The sequence below is a fragment of the Equus przewalskii genome, chromosome 16 (assembly GCF_037783145.1).
Source record: "Equus przewalskii isolate Varuska chromosome 16, EquPr2, whole genome shotgun sequence".
Classification (NCBI taxonomy): Eukaryota; Metazoa; Chordata; class Mammalia; order Perissodactyla; family Equidae; genus Equus; species Equus przewalskii.
This window is the reverse complement of record NC_091846.1, coordinates 1,841,291-1,859,450: the sequence shown is the minus strand read 5'-3', so window position 1 is coordinate 1,859,450 and position 18,160 is coordinate 1,841,291. Positions and strand designations below refer to the sequence as shown.

The window sequence follows — 18,160 nt, the reverse complement described above, 5'->3', positions numbered from 1 at the left end:
TCGAATTGTTTTCATAATTGTGAAAACTAAGAGTTTGTACTCTTAAAAATGGTTAAGATGGTAAATTTTATGTTAGGTGTATTTTACAATTAAAAAATAAAATAAAATAGAAAATTTTTAAAAAGAAATCTACTGGTGGAACCTATTACATAAAAAGCTTTTAAAAAATACAAGCTATAAAATACTTCTGGTTATTCATCTACTATCTATTAATTTACTACTCTTTTTTAAAAAATTAAGAATTCACTTTTCCATAAGTCTGACTTCCAATCATATAAACCCTTTGGAAAATGTCCAGGAACTGAGGAAGCAAAAGGTCTTTTAATAATTGAAACAGCCATCATAAAGTCCTAGCTTTTCTCTCCAAAGGAAAGGCTTTAGGAATAAGTTGTATTAGCTCTTACTTTACATACAATTCTTTCTTTCTTTTTTTTTTTGTGAGGAAGAGTTGCCCTGAGCTAACATCTTGCCAATCTTCCTCTACTTTGTATGTAGGATGCCTCCACAGGATGGCTGATGAGCAGAGTAGGTCCACACCCAGGATCCAAACCCACAAACCTAGGCCTCCAAGGTGGAGCGCACAGAACTTTAACCACCTGGCCCCTACATACAATTTTGATAAACTAAGTAATCCTTTGTAGTCAACAGCAGATTAAAAGCAGAAAATTAGTAAAGTATAGTATCTTACTAAAGACTGGGATCTTCATAGCAGGAAAAAAAGTAGCTGATTACCTGAGAGGCAAAACAATTAACAACAACAACAAAAAACAAACAACAAGGGGAGAGGAAATTAGGAGTTAGTGTTTAATGGGGACGGAGCTCCAGTTTGGGAAGGTGAAAAAGTTCTGGAGGCGGATGGTGGCGACAGTTGCACAACATTGTGAGTGTACGTAACGCCACTGAACTGAACAGCTAAAATAAGCTAAAATGGTAAATTTTATATTATGTATAGCATCTTATCACAACAAAAAACAGTAAAAAAAAAAAAAAAGGAAGACAGTTCATCATTGAAACAGAGCTCCCAACTAATAGAGCTGATATTGTTAACTCTGGAAGTTCCTACAAGTTTACAGAACCAAAAACTCCGAAGAACAACGGATCAGGAGATCTCCCTGGCTGACCTGGAGTGGTTGGTTCAGAGAGAAAGGTTATATTTTAAATTTTGATATTCAAGATACTAAAGCAGCCCTTAAAAGTACATTCAATATATGCAAATTAGTAGTTAAGAAGTTCTTTATATGTAGTTTTAGGGGGAGAATATGGTCCCTGTTCTTGCGGAATTTATAATCTAAATAAGGAGACAAAATATGAGTATAAAACAAATCAGTGTAGCATATCTTCGTCCTAGTTTTCTAGGCCTTTCATAACCTGACCTTACTCTACTGTTTCACTACTCCCATAAAGAACATTCTTTTGTAATCAGGCAGATTTGCTAAACCTTTCCCATAGATTATACGGGTTTTTCTTTCCAAAATGAGAAAAAGTGTGTCTAGAGACCAGAGCCTGCGTCCCAGGCACTAAGGTGTGAACCGTAATCAGGTTTCTTCCATTTACCGCATGGAGGTGGGGGTGAGCAGGTAGGCAGTCTTGGTGCATCTTCCCCAGGGGCCTCAGTCAGAACCCCGAAACATCCGCGCCCCACAAGTGCAGGGGCCTCACTGGTGAATGGATTGCCTGTGCCTGAGGTCCGCAACCTCCGTCTTCTCTGCCTGGTGCTGGAGACACGTGTTTGAGCTCCCCTCTTCATCACTCCACAAAGATCGTCCCTCTTCCCGCAAACAAAGTACAAGGGAGTTAATGTGGTTTCAATTTCCTTATTTATAAGTACACTGTAATCATGACGTTTTGAGATTACCTGAAGACAGCCTTATAATTCATGCCTAGCTCTGGAGTCAAGGCTGGAATCCCAGCTCTTTGATCTCGAACGAGTTAGTAGGGCTCTCTGTGTTATAGGGTCCTCTTCTATAAAATGGGGTTAATAACATGGTTGTCTAGAGGATTAAATGAGATCATACACACATTTAGGGCAACACCTGGTTGTAAGGACACACACACACACACACACATATATGTACACGCTATGTCAATCAATTTATACACTGCAACGTTGCCACTACTGCAGGCTTTGTGCTCAGCTAGCCTTGTGTTATTTCTCTTTTCTCCCCTTCTCAGCTGGATGCATTATGTGAATGTACTTATTTAGCTGATTATTTAATTTAAACATAGTTTTTGTTAACTATCCTATTTAGAAATAACAGCAACTATAAGAAAAAAATCACCCAGCATCACTACATCCTGAGACTACCACTTTTAACATTTGACTGCATACTTTTCTGAACTTAAAAATATGTATGTATGTATGTACTTTTAAATATACTTATACATTATAATATTTTATATTATATTGTATTATATATTATATAATTTATATATTTTTAAAAATATATAAATATATATATATACTTGTATTGTTCCCCCAAATCAGCTGCTGTACTCTATTTTGTCATTTGCTTGTTTTCTTGAACATGTCTACAAGACTGTAAGCTCCACCAGGGGACAGGTCTTGTGTTTTTGTTCACCATGGTATCCCCAGTGCCTGGTTTAGCCCATGGCTCATAACAGGTACTCAAAAAATAAAAAATAACCCAAAGGAACGAATGACTCCATGTCAATAAACACACATCCCAATAACAATAAACACAATCATTAATAATAATATTCTCTTATATAAGCGTGTCACAGTTTCCCCAAGCAAGCCTTTAATTGGAAATTTACTTGTTTCAAGTTTGTTTCATGCATACATGTTTGAAAAATTTTAAAAGATGTTTTTAAAAAAGGCACAAAGAATAACACAGCACATATTATTGAACCTAATCACCAGAATCAACAAATTTTAAGACTTTGACAGTTTTGCTTTACTTTTTTAAATATAAAAATAAAGCATTGAACAGGGCCCGGCCCTGTGCCGTAGTGGTTAAGTCCAGCATGCTCCATTTTGGCGGCCCTGATTTGTGGGTTTGGATCCCAGGTGCAGACCTACACCACTCGTCAAGCCACGCTGTGGCAGGGATGCACATACAAAAAGAAAAATATAGAGCACAGTTGGCACAGATGTTAGCTCAGGGCTAATCTTTCTCAAGCAAAAAAATAAAATAAAATACAATAAAGCATTGGAGATAAAGTTGAAGTTCTCATTTTTCTCTCCTCAATCTAATTTCTCTCCTTCCTTCTACACAGGCAACAGCTGTCATGAATTTGGTGCGTACTCTTGCAGTCCATGTCTATACTTATATAAGGTATATGACTAGTATAGGTTCTATGGGATTTTGCTTATTTATAAATATGGTATCATAGTGTATATATAGTTCTGCAGCTTGCTTTTTTCCACTCTACAATGGTTTTGAATTCTATCTACAATCATTTATTCTCTGAAAAGTACAGAACTAGTTAGTTCATTCACGTAGCTATTTTTTTATTTTTTTCACTTAGCCATTTTATATATTTCATCATTTGAATATCTACCCTTTATTTTCCTACTGTTCCCTATTGCTGGACATTTAGGTTCTTCCTGATTTTTCACTATTGCAAACAATGCTATAATGGTTCTTGTAATTACAAAATTTTATTAGATGTTTACACATAAATTTTAAAGTCCATTAAATTCCTTTTATTTACAATACTTCATTTGATGAAAATGTTTTATTTAATTATGTTTACATCTTTGAAGACAGAGCAAGGGCAGGATCTTTAAACACAGAAAGGAAGATTGGCAGCCAGCCCTGTGGCATGGGGCTGGGGTGGAAAAAGCATGGTCAGTGTATAGCAAAAAGGTACACAGCAGAGTGCAACGGGGACTCAATTACAGAGCATCTGCTGAACGCTTACACTGTGCAAGATGCCTGGGTTGAGTACAGGATAAGACTGAGAAATTAAATTGAATTCCAAAGTGCACAATAATGGTTTAATTATTAGAGCTCAAACAGAGAAAACAGGGGGGAGATCTGAGAAGATTCTGTGTGAGCTAAGGCAGAGGCAGGGCTGAAAACCCGGCTGGGCTTGAGAGAGGAAGAACCGGATGGCAGACTAGGGACCGGTAAGGTTGCTAAAACAGTCCAGAGATAATGACCTTCTTTACTGTTTCTCTCGAGATTAAAATTTAAAAATTTCACAGGAGTTTATTAATTAAAAAGGAAGGTAGCTTGGGTTTTAAACTAATATTAGTCCTCATAATCACCTGCCACAGACTGTTGGCGGTAGGAAGTATGATGTTAGACGGAGAGCCAGGAGTAGCTTAAAGATTTGGCTTCCAGTCTATTTCTACTCACATCTCCGCACAGTCCCTGCATAAGTCCTTGCACCAAATCCACAGTCCCCAAATGGAAAGACAGTCGCGGTTGAAACGCAAAAACCAAACCCTCACTTGTTGGTATACATTATTATACTGTTCTGTATACCAGAAAACACTTCCCATAAAATATGCACAGCGCTGGGGGTTAAATTAAAAGTGACTGAGTTTGGGTGTATATTTGATGTCCTTCCATGAGTAACAGCTGTCTGTCCTTTTCTGCCCATTACTTTTAGTGTCTGGCACCTATTTGGTAACTTGGTGGCTCCTTCAGGCCTGTTAACTTACTTTCTTCACCAAGGCTGGTGTGAGATGCTTAAGAAAACAGTGGCTGTAACGACAGAGTTACCAACTTTTAATACAGGTCCAGTCGAGGGGGCAATACTGGAATTGGGGCCGGGTGACACACTGGCAAAAAGGTCCGGAGGAGGCGGCGGGAGGCCGCAGGCAGGTGGCGGCGGGCGCGGGTGGCCGGACCGGGAGGCAGGAAGCGGCGGCGGGGCGGAGCGGGCCGGCGGCCGAGCGGCAAGGGCCGCAGGCGCCCCGCCCGGGCTGGTATGCGGCCGAGAGTGACGCGGGAGGCGGGGTCACGTGACGCCCGTGGAATGCCAACAATGTAGCGAATGTCCCACTTGGGTCTGCGCGTTGGAACCGCGGCGTGAGCGCCCCGGGAAGATGGAGCCGCCGCCGCTCGCGCCGCCGCCGCCCGGGGCTCCCCCGTCCCTGCGGGGCCAGCAGCAGCTCCAGCCACCGGCGCCCGGTGCCCCGGCGCGCGAGGCCCCGGAGCCCCGGGCGAGGACGCCCCGGAGCGTGTAGACCGCGCCCCAGGAGGTGAAGGGGCAGGGCGGGGGCGTGTGGCCGGGGCCGCGGCGGGACGAGGGAAAGTTTCCGCGGGCCGGCGGGGCCGCAGGGCTCCCTGCGCCCACCCTCGGGCCGCCGCCGGCCGCGGCTCCGGGAAGGGCGTCCGGCTCGGCCGCGCGGCCCGGCCGAGCAGCGGGCGCGGGCGGCCCAGGAAGTGTGTCCGGACCGGAGCCCTGCGCCCTGCCCCCACGGCCCCCGCCCGTCCTGGGCCAGACCGCCCCGGCGGCGCGTCGTCGCCGGCCGTCCGGAGTCCGCCGAGCCGGTTCGCGCGGGGCCGGGAGGCTGGGGGCGAGCCCGGGCCGGCGGGGCTGCGGCTTTGTTGTGCCCCGGGCGGCTGCGGCCCGGGGGCGGCCCCCCCGCCACTGTCCCGGGGAACCGGGCTTCTGCCCGAACGCCCGGCCGGGCGCGGTGCCCGCGAGCGGCCCGCACAGCTCCGGGGTCCCGCGTCCGGCCGCCCCGTCGTACGCGGCTGGCCGCGCCGCCGTCCCCCCACGGGCGCTGTCCCCTCATGGGCCGCGCCGCTGTCCCCCCACGGGCGCCGTACCCCCACGAGCGGTGTTTCCCCGCGGGCCGCGCTCTCCCCCTACGGGCGCTGTACCCCCACGGGCCCTGTCCCCCCACGAGCGGTGTTCTCCCGCGGGCCGCGCTGTTCCCCCACGGGCCGCGCTGTCCCGCCGCGGGCCCTGTCCCCCCACGAGCGGGGTTCCCCCGCGGGCCGCGCTGTACCCCCGCGGGCCCTGTCCCCCCACGAGCGGGGTTCCCCCGCGGGCCGCGCTGTCCCCCCACGGGCGCCGTCCTCCGGCGGGCCGCGCCGTCTCCCTGCGGCCGCTGTCCCCCGACGGGCGCCGTCTCCCTGCGGGCCGCGCCGTCCCCCCACGGGCGCCGACCCCCACGGGCGCTGTCTCCCCACGGGCGCTGTTCCCGCAACGGGCCGCAGCGCCCACGGGGAAATCTCCCCGCTCGGCGTGTCCGAGTTGGCCTCCCGGTCCTTTCGGGGCGCAGCCGGGCCGTGAGAGCGGCGGCCGTTGCATAACGTGCCCGTCCTGCGCCCTAGTTGAGCCGACTTCCCCGGAGCTTGTCTTTTCTGATGCAACTTCACTTGCAGTTAGTTCCCCGGCCAGACTCTGGAGATGCGGATTCCGATAAAATTCGCCTGTTGCCAATCACTTCCCCTCCAGCCTGACTGCGGAACTTCGGGAGGAGCGTCTCTCTCCGGGCGAAGCGGGCCGCGGGGTTGGGCAGCAGTGCCAGCCCCGGGCGGCCCTCTCGTTTGTTGACTGCAGGGTCCCGGTGCCCAGGGGGCTGGGGGAGGGGAAGCAGCCCCCGCAGAGGCCGACGGCGGGCTCCCGGGTGTCCTGGGCTGCTGGCAGCGTGTTCTGAGGCTCTCGAATGGGTATTCTGTGCCCTCGAATGAGTATTTGCGAGCGTAACCGGGAAAGTGCACTTTATTTGTAGATCTTATGTTGACAAAACATTAAACAAGATTTTTTACATTTTCACACTTATGTAGGATATGTGAGAGTGTTCTTAAGGTAATAGTCATCTAGACTTTTAAAAATTATTTAACCTTAGCTATTAAACCGGGGAGTATACACTTGGCAGGTAAAAATTCAATGGAACAGCTCCCTTCCCAAAGTATTCAGCAAATACGTGCATTTTTAAAGGAAGGATTGCCCACATTTTTACTAAGAAACCTGAATATACTGAAATTTGAATGGAAAGACACAAAATGTGTGTCATCTCCGTACAGGTGTTCTGTTTAAATTTTGACTCAGTAGATGAGGGCCTTCCCTTAGTAATGGAGGAAGTAACTCCTGGCTTGTTATTAGGATATTTGTGCTAAATAGATCTTACTCTCTATTTTTCATTAATTCTCAGCTGAAATCCCTGTGTGAGGGATCACCACTTTTGAGTGCTAAATCAAGATACCACGCTGCTTGGTATCTTCTAAGTTTTTTTTTTTTTTTTTTTAAGCAACTGTAGTAGTAAGGTAGTAACAGAAAGATTTTCCAAAATAAGAATGCAAAGATTATTTAAGAAGGTCTGTTTTAAATTATAATTAACAAGACTGTTATTCAGCCTCTCATAAAATTTGGTCTCATTATCCAGGTGTATAGAGCACCGTTTAATGAATACGCCAGCATTCGCTTGAAATTAAAATTGCTGAACATTTAATAAATCTCAAAATAAGCAATTTAAAGTGGTATCTGAATAGAAGATGTCATGCAAAATTATTAAGGTGAATGAATTATTAGAATCATGGAGTTTTAGAACTGGAAGGGATTCTTTTAGCCTCTCGTTCTAGTTTGAAATAGTTTTGACTTACGTGTAAATTGGAGCTGTACATATTTCTTTCTTTCCTTAGCAAATCACAGGGTTGGTGGGAGGGACTTCCCTTTGGTGGGAGGGGAATGTTTTTACAATGAGAAGCCTTGTTGTTTTAAATGTGTGTTGTGAATAGCCAGCCCTAGGCTCTTAAATCCCCCTGGGGGGCTGGGGGCGGAGGGGGGTGCTGGAGTGGCACCGGGAGGTGTTGAAGCTGATAAATTCAGCATAAACACACAGGAAGGATTTGGGGAAGCTTTGGGAGTGTTCTGCTTTGTATTGGAAAAACCAGACCAACACAGTTTTTGAAAAGCTGCTTTTATATTTCATGGTTATAAAGTGAAACTTCTAAATAATATTCCTTACTGACTTTTAAAAAATAGTGGGCTTGAAGAAATACAGAAGATAAATTTACTGCATTTATTTTGTCTTAAGGAGCAAAATGTCCTGATAAACAGAACGAAGAGATTGGTCTTAATAATCCCTAAGGTGATTGACTGCCAGCTCAAAAAATCCTCTTAATCTTCTTCCCTTTTAAAAAGCCTATTGCTGGCGCGGGTGGGTGGCGTAGAAGTTAAGTCCGTGCATTCCTCTTCCGTGGCCTGGGCGTCGCAGGTTCGGAGCCGGGCGCCGACCCCCGCACTACTTACCCAAGTCGTGCTGTGGCGGCGTCCCACGTAGAAAATAAAGGAAAATGGGCACAGATGTTAGCTCAGGGCTGATCTTCCTCACCAATATAAAAGAAAAAGCCTCTTGCTTAGTATTAACTCCTCTGGACAGAACTGGGCTTTCACATTGCACAAGTCCAGGGGGTGACCATTCCCATTGTATGCTGGGTGGATGAGCTCTGTGAAATGGGGCTTTCTTAGGTAAAGCACCTGTGAATTGCCCCTGGAGTTTGCAGGTAGCCCTGCTTGGGCCACTAGGTTCACTAAGTGTTAACTGTTCTCTCACTACTTTTAAGGCTAATGTTATTTGATTTACAGTTTCATTTTGAAAGTATTATTAAAATAAGGTAATGTTGGAAAAGGGATAATGGTTATGATGCTAAACGTAGAGTGGAAATTTGACCTTGCTTAATGTTTGCATTCACTATATGAAAACTTTATGTCACTTAGCATCTAGACCATGTCAACCTGACTGTAGCAGATGTTTTTTTTTAAGTTAAATACTTTTTGTTCATGTGCCAATATTTGACATTCATAGGAATTTTTCTGGCAGACAAATGAAAAATCTCCTATTTTGTAGCACTGGTTTGTATTTGTTGTTGACTGGTTGTTAGGATATTGTGGCTAGCACAGATCCTATGGCCTCTAACCTCGTTAGGATGGTAAGGATCTTAAGAATGGAAGTTGGCTTTGAATAGAGGGGCCCTCCCTTTGGAGCATTGGTCTCACTGCCTCCAGGCTGTTACCTTGAGCAGGAATGCTAAGACCAGCCTGTTCTGTTACTAATAAACTCCATCCGACCTCGTGAATGTCACTCCCGTATTTTCATTAAATGACCCAGACAGTACCTGCCCCCTCCCCAACGTTACCTGCCTGTTCATCTTTCTCTTCTGTGTTTGAGCCTTTCACAGGAAGTTCCAGACTCCAGGAATAGTTTCACACTTCCTCCATTGAATCATAGCCCTTTAGCCTTTCCAATTTTGGTGAAATGATCCTTCTCTAGGAGGCTTTCTCCACACGGGCGCGTGCACTGGAGTCTTTGGTCAGTCACAGTATTACCTCTTGCGTAGCAGGGACTCCCAAATGGGCTGGGTGTACCTACCGCCTTGCTGGGGTGCATCTGAAACTTGGAGGCGGTGGTGCAGAGGAGGCAGGGTGTTCTCAAAGTTGAAAACCTCTGCTGGGGTGCGGAATTGACTAGAAGGAGACCGTCCCGTTCAGTTGCTTGCTGTTAGGAATGCTGCAAAGAATAGATAATTTATCTACCACCTGGTCACTCCATGTAGTAATTTTGAGTGCAGACTTCTGTGGCTCCATTGTCCATGTCATTATTTATAATGAATATATATATATCATACAAATACCCTGTGCAAAGCTAATCGAGAATGTGGTGCTTTGTTTTTTTCCTAGATTATGAGTTTATTTACAAATGAGACCCTGTTCTACCTGGGTGAAACCTCGTAATGTCCAGTACAGTGTTTGGCATACCTATGGCACTTCTAAAACCACCGACACCTTATGATGACACTATTTATTGGCGAGTTTTCCCTGGATCCCCAGAGGAGCGTAATCACTGATTTTCTCAGAAACCCTTGCTAGAGGGGCCCTCCCTGTCGTGTGGCTCCCTGGCCTGGGCAGTACTGGGGAGGCGCAGCAGCATGGCGGCTTAGGACTCTGACATTCAGCATCTGGCTGGAGGCCTGGCCCATCTGCCTGATGTAGTTTCAGCTTTGCTAGTTAATTATAGTAAGGATATGATTTAAATAATAACTAGAATTTTAGGTCCAAGAAATACTATCTTAAAAATGCCAGTGTGTATCATTAGTGCGCGTCCCTGAGACACAGGTTGAGTTGGTTCCTCTCTTGGTGTTGGATGTGTATTTGGCAGCGGGTGTGGGTTCGTGAAGTACTAGGAGAAATTAGAATAAAAATTCTTGAACATCTGATAGCATTTTCCAAGATTGGATGGAGAATTGGAATTGGGTTTGGTAGGGCCAAATTAAGAAATGCGTAAAATATTGCTCTAACATTAAGTTTTTACACAAGCCACCTGTACTAAGTATAGGATTTAGTAGCTGTCTCAGCTCCAGATTTGAAAATGGTGTGTTTTTCTTTTGTGAGTTGTGTTACAGTTTAAAATTCCAGTGTCTCATGATTTCTTTTAAAGTATATTTAAGTCAATTGATGATGCCAAAGAAATTTCCAAAATTAGATTTCCTTTGCTTGGTACTCCCCCCCCTTTTTTTTTTTTTTTGAGGAAGATTAGCCCTGAGCTAACATCTGCTGGCAGTTCTCCTCTTTTTGCTGAGGAAGACTGGCCCTGAGCTCACATCCATGCCCATCTTCCTCTCCTTTATATGTGGGACGCCTACCACAGCATGGCTTGCCAAGTGGTGCCGTGTCCGCACCCAGAATCCAAACTGGTGAACCCCGGGCCTCTGAAGCGGAACTTGTGCACTTAACCGCTTCACCACACAGCCAGCCCTGCTACTCCCATTTTTTAAAGTCCACATCCGTGAGGCCTTAGGGTCATATTTGTAAAATTCTTGATGAAAGAAAAATTCCCATACGTTAACTTTTGTTAAATGATATAGTAGTGTGTCAGAGTAGCTTATTTCCACCTGTAATCTTAATTTGACCGATGAGAATTCTCATGAAAAATTCTTTTAGAAGTTCATAATTTGGCCATGAAATCAACTGTCTTCAAACCAAAACTTAAAATGCAAGGTCCCAAGCTGAGAAAATATTTTCATTCTTTGTGAAACTGAAGGAAGGTTTCCTCCTTTCCAAATTATTCAGGCAAGAGCACAGTTTGCCCACAGGTGCTATTTTTACATATCCACGTAAAACCCCGGACAATGCATGGGGTCTTCCTAGCACCAGCACTTTCTGCAGGACTGTGGTGGAAGATGGAAAGAAAATGAGAACAGTGTGTGGAGTCCTCCTACTCCCTCGGCGCTGACGGACTTGCCCAGGTGCTGGGTTTGTGGAGTGACACAGTAATTCTTTCAATTTTTCTGTATGTTTGAAGTTTTTCATAATATAACGTTAAAGGGGGAAAACGAGAAAGAAAAGAAACCAGGACATCTGATCCGGATTCTGTTTAAGGGCACATCTACGTGGTGTTTCTCGTCTCATGCATGAATACAGACATCAACACAGAAGTGTCTGGTCTATCCTGTCCTGGTTAGCTTTATAATTGGGATGTTTGTGGGACACGTGGGTGCCTATGACCCCCATTGTCTCCAGGAGCGCAGCTGGCGGCAGGCATCCCCGTGGTGTGTTTCAGCATCCTGGGGGAGACGGCAGGGGGCTTGGGAGGACGTGTGCAGCGCCCAACGGTGTAGATTTCCCTCTGCCAGGGGACTGTGCTCTGCCGTCAGCTCCCGATCCTGAGGTCCAGCGTTTTCTTTGTGTAGCTATGTTTAGAAAGGGAACCATTGTTCAAACACTAGTTAGCTAGATGTGCATGATTAGATGACTTTTTTTTTCCATTTTTTTATCGAGGTAAAATATGTGTAATATTTATCATTTTAACCATTCATAAGTGTACAGTTCAGTGGCCTTAAGTACATTCACATTGTTGCTGCAGTCGTCACTACTGTCTCTACTCAAAACCTTTTCATGATCCCACGCAGAAACTCTGTGCCCCTTAGTCACTGCCCGCTCCCCAGCCTGGTAGTCTTCATTCTGCTTGTCTCTCTGAATTTTTCCTCTTGTAGGTGCCTCATATAAGTGGACTCACACAGTGTCTGCCTCTTTGTGGCTGGCTTATTTGACTCAGCATAATGTCTTCGAGGTTGATCCATGCTGTGGCATGTCAACGTTTCATTCCTTTTTCTGGCTGAGTAATACACCATAGTTATGCCACTTTTTCTGACAGTTAGGTCACTTCACTTGGGAATGTTTCCTGTGGGCCTGCGTCTTAAACTCCGAGACGGAGCACTGCTCACTGAGTCCCTTCCACGTACACAGCTTTCCTGCAGGGCCACCATGGGGGCAGGTTTTATCACCAGTTTAGGGCTGAGGGGACAGACTCAGAGTGGTAGGTGACTTCCTGTATTCATTCGGAAGATGCTTCCTGGGCCTGTGTGCTGTACACAGGCGGTAGGGAGGGGTGCTGACTGCACAGGTGACTCAGGAGGAAGACGGTGCAGCAGTCCTTGCACGCTGTGGCAGTGCGTGAGCAACAACCATGGCTGAATAGCAGCGTCTCACTTTGGGTGGACAGGAGGGCTCTTCTGTGGGAGGGGTTTTCAGGCTGAGAATTCTAGAAGCGTAAGGGAGCCAGGCTGGGAGGGGTGTTTGTTCCTAGCAGAGAGAACAGCCTTGCCAAGTTCCAGAGGTAAGGGAGAATTTGGTGCCTTTAACTTGCCCAGGGTCACAGAGATGGAGCCTCATTCTGGCCAGTCGGGAAGCAGTGAGCTTCTTGAAGCTCCGGTCGTTCTCAGAGCTGAGCATCCTGGGCCTGGCTGCAGGCACGTGTTTCAAACGTAAGTCTAATGACAAGCTTTTCCTCTCTCTGCTTGTCTTCTTCACAGTAAAAAGAAAGATACTTAACTTTTTAAGCATTGTTATCAAATACTCATTTAAAGAGGAGTCACGTGGAGTGAGCATGAAATACTCAACGTTTCTACACACAGTATGCTACCTTTTCCACAAAGGTCATTTGAATTTTGCCCTGGTCTTGTCTCGTTACTTGATTAAAGCCTGATTCTGGGTCCTGAGCTTATTAGTAATTCTAATAACCGGCCAGCGTGTTGGGCATTCCAGATAAGAGTGATGTCACATGCAGTGTCACCTGTGGTCCTCAGAGCAGCCCTGTCGGGCAGACAGAGCAAATCTTGTTGCCAGGCAGGAAGCTGAAGCTCAGAGAGGTGAAGTGCTTGCCCGCGTCACACGGAGCCAAGTGCCAGAGCTGGGAGTGGAAGCCAAGTTTCACACCTCCAGCTACTTTTTCCTTCGCACTCACATGGCCGTCTTCTGAGTCAGCCTCCCACAGCCACGTCCTCCCCTCGCAATAACTGCCCTCCTCGATCCACACTGAGGCTTCTCTTTTGATGGTCCCTATTGTTCACAAGGTCGTCCTGGCTCAGAGGATGGCACCACCATTGACTCTGGTTTCTAAGCCGGAAACTTGGGCTCCATCTTTCAAATCCGTCCTCTCTAGTGAACGTCGCCAACTCCTGTGGGTTGTATCTCTTAACTGCTATTGAATCCACCCGCTTCTCTCTGTCTTCCAGCTGCTACTCTGGTTCAGATCCCCATAATTCTCTTATTGTCACATGTATTATATTAAAATAATTGATTTTCTTGTCTATCTCCCCATCTTGAACTGTGAGCTTCTTAAAGTCAGAGGCTGGTCATTATTTTCTGCATCCCTAAGACCTGGTAACAGGGACACCTTGTATGGGTGTTCAGATTGTGCACTGCTCAAGAGCCCTACACGTAAGGACCAGCCTTATGTCACAGATACTAACTTATATGAAGGAGTGTTCAGCTACTTGGAGACTCTGGTGCACTCACAGAATACCTGAGCTGCAGTAGAGGGTCACCTCCCCTGATAAAGCCACCTTGCCTGTGTGTCATGCATATACTCTGGAGAGCACGCATGATCACACTCCTCCTCTGTGGCCTGCATGAAGACCATTACTTTTTCTCTTGTGCCTCAGAGGTCCAGTTTCCACCCTCTTTTAGATTCAGACGTTACCTGCTCCCCTTACTCGGAGTGTGTGTGTGTGTGTGCGATGGATTATGACATGTGGTATGTCAGAGACTGGGCCAGGCTAATCCTATAGGGCTCCGGAAAGCTCTCCAGGGCAAGAGTTGTACGTGTTGTATAATAATATAGTCACAATAGCATTTACTTCAGGAAGGGGTGCCTTTTTGTAATCCCACAATGGTACCACATGAAGCACCAGGGGCTCTACCAATAACTACACGGAAGGTATTTGATATAGCGGGGGGAGCAAGGTCTTGGAGCAGACCACTCACTCCTCGACTCCTCACGGCTCTAGGACTGAGCCATATGGACATCAGCTGCCTTAAGGCAGCAGCACAATTTGTAATAGCCCCGGACTAGGAACAACCCACATGTCATTCAGTGGCAGAATGGATAAATAAGTATGATATATTCATATAATGGAATATTACTCAGCAATGAAAACGACAAACTTCTGCTACACACCACATGTATGAATGACGAAACATTCTCGAACAAAATAAGGTAGACACAAAGAGTACAGACCATGTAATTCCATGGATACGATCAAAAACTGATCAAACTATTCCTTGGGATTAGAAGTTGTGAAGGTGGGTTCCCCTTGAGTCTCTGGGACCTGGGGGCTTCTGGGGTTGTAAGGATACACTCCTCGATCTAGATGCTAAATGGCTCCCACAGTGTGTTCTTTGTGAACATTTGTCCATCTTATGATTTGTGCACTTTAAAAAGTGTATGTTAAAGAAAAACATTACCCTTGCCGCAAAAAAAGAGCCTCACTGCTCTCCCAGCTTTCAGCAGCTTCCCTGTTGTAGAGTAAATTCCAGGCAGAATTTTCAAGCCTCAGAATCAAGAGGACCTCCTTCGGCTGTCCCTGGCTTCTGTTTTCTCTGCTGGTGTGGCCCGACAGAGAGGATGTCTCATGTCCTGCCTCCACTTTCTCACAGCTCTTTTCTTCAGCCTGGACCATCTCTTGTGGCCCTTGCCCTTTGTTAGCTGAGTAAAAAGCAGCTTGCTCCTGCTCTAGTCGCTGGTGTCCCTTGATGGTGCAGTGAGGCTTATGGCAGCTTGCTGCTCCCTTAAGGAGTGCCAGTGGGCAGGGCGGGAGCTCTCCGCTCAGCCCCAGCTGCTGCATTTCATGGCTGAGCAGACAGTTATCGGCTGGGTGAATGTCCCATACACTGCTGGCTCCCGGTCCATGTGTCGAAGCCCAGGCCTCTGGCCAGGGTGTAGCTAGCTGCTGAAAGCCTTCCCCTCCCTGATATCGCTGCCCCTCCCCCAGGCTCTCCTTCCTCCCTGGTCCCTCCAGCCCACCTTCCAGTTGGCTTCCAGGCTCAGCTCTCCAAGGGCACTTGTGGCCGAGTCACTCCTTATCTTAACCACACACACTGGCTCCCCAGCTTCTGCACTGAGTCCAGACAATTAACACGGCTTTGAAGGGCCTTCCAAGTCGAGCCCCTGTACCCCTCCACGGTGTCATCCCTCTAACTCTCCGGGAAGAGCCTCCACTGCACAGATCTAAATGTGGTGGGTGGAGCCTGCAGGCTTCACAGTCCTCTGCTTCTTTGCATGTGCTGGTCCCTCTGGCTGGAATGCCGTTCTTCTCTACACTCAGATTTAGTTGTCTCTACTTCAGAGCTTTTTCTGACTTTGTCCTTCATTCCCTCATCTGCTAGGTTTCTTTACCTCCTCTTGGGCCTCTCATTCTCTCTGAAGCTGTTTACTTGCCTACCTCACCTGACTGAACCTGCTGAAGGCAGGATTGGTTCCTCTTTGTCCTAGCAGTGCCTCAGACTGACAGATGTTTGGAAGACGTTTGCAGGGCAGGGAGGTGGGCGTAGGGGAGGGGTTGGTGAGTGGATGGCAGGGGGATGAATGCGTTTTGACAGTGAAGAAACCTCCCTGCGTGTTGTCAGGCCCCTCCTTTTCATTGATTATTTATTGTGAATATAGTATGACATGTCTTCTGTATTTTAGTTTTCAAAGAAAGAGAAGAAAACTAAAGATTGGAGACAAAGTGATTTGTGTGAATTCCCATAGGAAAAGATACCACTTTCCTGCCTGTTTCCAGACACATCAAGTCACTCAGGATTCTCCATACGTGCTTGGCGGCTCCTTGAGAATCTCTCTGTTTTTGTTAGAATGTGAACTTATGGTTTTAGAAAGTTAGGTATTTCAAAACAGATGCTTAGACCACAAAGTCATTGAAAATGAGTGTGGTTGCAGTGTGCCCCGTTTTACACCAATTAATCAAAGCTCTAGGCTTCTGGTCCACCGCCAACACAGGCCCAGGGGAATCTCAGCTGTCTTCGGATCTAATAGTTCACTGTCTCCGTAGTCTTAAAACAGTCATTTCAGTGACTTTAATATGTTAGATGTTGTGTGTTAAGATATGGATTCATGTTGAGAAATTTATTTAGTGTGATTCTTACTTTCCAAATGGAATCTTCTCTCAGTTACTTTGAGAAAGGAGGTAGTTAAAACCTTTTAAGACCTTCCATCTTCCCACCTCTAAGAAAGGAATAGTAATTTTAATGTCATTTCTTCAGGTTTACTGTTGTATTTGGTTATGTCATAGGTCTATATATAAGTTAATTCACATAAAACTCTTAGGACAGAGCCTGGCACGTGGTAAATTCTGGATAAATATTAGCTATCCTTATTTTTATTTTTTTGCTGAGGAAGATTGTCCCTGAGCTAACATCTATGCCAGTCTTCCTTTATTTTGTATGTTGGTCACCACCAGAGCACGCCTGACGAGTGGTGTAGGTCTGAGCCCAGGATCTGAACCGGCAGACCCAGGCTGCCACAGCAGAACATGCCAAACTCAACCACTATGCCATGGGGCTGGCCCATATCCTTATTTTTTTTTCCACTGAAAACGTCAGTTCTCAAATTCTCTACTGAAACTAAAAGTCCTTCCCCCCTCTCCTTGTAAAGGATGCTCTTTTTTGGATCAGCTTTTCTTTGTTCATTAAAATTCAAAGTGATTATCCTTCAAACTCTGCTCATTGAGTTCTGTGGGGCTAAAGGGAGTGGATGAGGTGAGGGCTGCAGAGGAAAGGGGCTTTGGTGACACACCCAGAGACCACACAGCCTTTGCCTTTGCCACTGGGCACCAGTGCTTGGGTTGTGACAGCTAATCCCATAAATATAGTAACACACGTGCCAGAAAGCACAGTTTCCGAGGATTTAGGATGTCCCAGTACTGTGAGCCAGATACCTGCATTGTCTTACTCAGTGCTCACCACTACCCTCTTGCCGTGTTGTCATCTGTTTCACAGGGAAGGAGAGGGAGTCCAAGGTCACCCAGCTATAGGTGATGAGCTAGATGCTGCCTCCAGTAGAGCTGGCTGCTAAGGGCAGTGTCAGGGGTTGGGCTTGATTTCGTTTTCTAAATGCAAGAACTACAGGGTGTTCATGAATTAGACCTGGGGCAGGTCTACTTCATGACTGAAAAATGCCTTTGTGACGTCTAATTCTGTCTAAAGAGCCGTTTCCATGTTGTTGTAGTAGGTGACCTGTGCTGACCACTTTATTGATACAGCCACTTGTTGGTTGTGGCCACAGTGCGCTTTGAGACAGAAATCACTCAGGTGCATTTACTAGTGCCCCTCCACATGAGTATCATTTTCCACAAGGAAGATATTTTTATTTTGGTATTTTGGTCAGAATGCTCATAAGAAGTTGCCCACTGTATAAAACAATCAGGGAAGTAGTTGCCTTCAAAGTCTCATAATAGATTGTGTTCGAACTACTTTCAGTTGCATTATAGGGCACCTTTAATGTGACAAGTTTTGTGATATCTTTCAGGAAACTTCAGAGGGTTTTATAAGGAAAAATTTCCAAAGATATACAAGGACCACAGCTTCAGGCAGGTGGCGATTAGTAAAGCCGTGGGGATAAGGGACGGAGGTGTGGGCCAGGAGTTGATGAGTTACTAGGAACAAGCCAGAAATCCCGAACCCCATGTGGAAAGTTTAACCCTAAATACTCAAGCTGGAGCTTTCAAAATGAAATCATATTATAACGAAGTATTTTAAGTGAGCTGTCAATTGTTAATACTATTGTTCTTGCCCTGAGTTGAATGTTTTTAAGTCAGTATTAGCTTTTGGGGATTTGTTTTATTGCACATGACATATCCCAGGAAACCCCTGGGGACAGCCCTAGACGTCTGTGCTCCAGCCAGACTTGAGCAGTGTGTTATCATTCCTGAGAGCTGATGTGTCCTTTCTTAGTCTT

The 18,160-nt window shown here is 46.2% G+C and overlaps 1 protein-coding gene across 6 annotated transcripts in view; it reads left to right on the top strand.

Annotated features, from left to right (window-relative positions):
• The first annotated feature begins 4,992 nt into the window (after positions 1–4,992).
• LATS2 (large tumor suppressor kinase 2) overlaps positions 4,993–18,160 on the top strand; it is a 97,429-nt gene continuing 84,261 nt past the window's right edge. For 2 of the 6 annotated variants that reach the window (XM_070577850.1, XM_070577848.1), the window contains exons 1-2: positions 5,042–5,176; positions 12,579–12,692. The gene's annotated coding sequence lies outside the window, so the exon portion shown is untranslated. Of the gene's footprint in view, positions 5,177–12,578; positions 12,693–18,160 lie in introns of all 6 variants that reach the window. The other 4 variants (XM_070577857.1, XM_070577851.1, XM_070577849.1 and 1 more) reach the window with 3 other exon arrangements.